General features: G+C 41.3%; 1 pseudogene; it reads left to right on the top strand.

Annotated features, from left to right (window-relative positions):
* Positions 1-621: 621 nt before the first annotated feature.
* LOC128596497 (RNA-binding protein 39-like) lies at positions 622-1,650 on the top strand (annotated as a pseudogene).
* Positions 1,651-1,971: the final 321 nt, after the last annotated feature.

Genomic DNA, 1,971 nt, shown 5'->3' with positions numbered 1-1,971 from the left:
AGTAGGTTCTTGGTCTCGGTGATTCAAGGAATGAATCTACAGACCACAGATCAGTGGTAAGATAAGATTTATTTATAGAAAAGAATACAGAAGCACCAGAGCTCCTGGCAGAGAGAGAAAACCCAAGTCAGGAGAGAAAAGCTCTCTGTCTGTCTGTCTCTCTCCAGGCTCTTTGTCTAGGGGAATATATAGTCACATTGGGCCCTGTTGGTAGTTACATTTAGTGTGCTGGGACCCTCTGTGACATATTTGGGATACTCAGTAGTTACATTTAGCATGTCTGGGACATGTCTGGGATGGGAATGAATGGCTACAATGCCTTTCATTCCCAGGCCTAGGAAACTTACATGAAATTGATCAGACCTAGAAAATGGGGTTCCCTGTTTAGCCTAAGGCACTGGTGTCTCTCCAGAAGTTGTCTGGCCCCTCTAGCTACTGGAGCCTCCTGCAGGGCCCCCCTGCCAACCCTCCAGCCCAAGGGTTCCTCTGCTTGCTGCCACTGCATCAACACTGCCAAGGCAAAGGCAGCTGGTCCCCCACCACCCCTCCTTGCCCCCAAGCTCCACAAGACGCCATTTGTCCTGTATCACAAGGATTTTCTCTATAGCTGGAAAATTTTGAAATGTGAATATGATTACTGATAGAAATTTAAGACGTTCCAAAGGAATTGCTTATGTGGAGTTTGTTGATGTTAGATCAGCACCTCTAGCAATAGGATTAACTGGCCAACAAGTTTTAGGAGTGCCAATCATAGTACAGACATCACAGGCAGAAAAACGCAGAGCTGCAGTAAAAGCAAACAATTTACAAAAGGGAAGTGCTGGACCCATGAAACTTTATGTGGGCTCATTCCACTTTAACATAACTGAAGATATGCTTCGGGGATCTTTGAACCTTTTAGAAGGATCGAAAGCATTCAGTTTATGATGGACAGTGAAACAGGTCAATCTAAAGGATACGGATTTATTACATTTTCGGACTCAGAATGTGCCAAAAAGGCATTGGAACAACTTAACGGATTTGAATTAGCAGGAAAGTCATGCTACTGAACATACTGATGCTTCCAGTGCTAGTTCATTTTTAGACAGCAATGAATTGGAATGGACTCTAATTGACTTGGGAACAACTGGTGGTCTTCAAGTAATACCAACACTTGCAGAAGATACACATTTACAGATTTCATTAGCAGCACAGTAGACTCTACAAATGAGTGGCTCTTTGATATTTGGTGCTGTGGCAGAATTCTCTTTTGTTATAGATTTGCATACAAGACTTTCCAAATAGACTAAAACTTCAGCTTTATCTGCAACTACCTCCATCCAGCCACTTGCAACAGTGTTTCCAACTCTCTAACATGTTTAACCCTCAAACAGAAGTTGGATGAGATACAGAGATTAAGGATGATGTGATCCAAGAATGTAATAAACATGGAGAAGTTATTCATATTTATGTTGACAAAAATTCAGCTCAGGGCAATGTGTATGTGAAGTGCCCATCACCTGCTCCAGATACTGCTACTGTCAATGCACTGTGTGCCAGGTGGTTTGCTGGTAAATGATAACAGCAGCATATGTACCTCTTCAAATTTACCACAACCTCTTTCCTGATTCTATGACAGCTATGCAACTACTGGTTCCGAGTAGAGAATGAATGAAGATATAGTCTCTTATGTACATTTTCTGTCTTGAGAATTCATCTTGAGTTATCTTTTATTTAGATAAAAATAAAAAGGGAAAGATCTATTGTCAAAAAAAAAAAAAAAAAGAACAAATTCTAGATAACCCAACATTACAATAAATCAAGTTTGGTGGGTTTTTTGTTTGTTTGTTTTTCTGAGACAGAATCTATTACGTTGCCTTCAGTAGAGTGCTGTAGCATCACAGCTCACAGCAACCTCAAACTCTTGGGCTTAAGTGATTCTCTTGCCTCAACCTCCCAAGTAGCTGGGACTATAGGCACATGCCACAACGC

This window comes from Nycticebus coucang, chromosome 10 (genome assembly GCF_027406575.1).
Source record: "Nycticebus coucang isolate mNycCou1 chromosome 10, mNycCou1.pri, whole genome shotgun sequence".
Taxonomy (NCBI): domain Eukaryota; kingdom Metazoa; phylum Chordata; class Mammalia; order Primates; family Lorisidae; genus Nycticebus; species Nycticebus coucang.
This window is presented reverse-complemented; position numbering and strand designations above follow the sequence as displayed.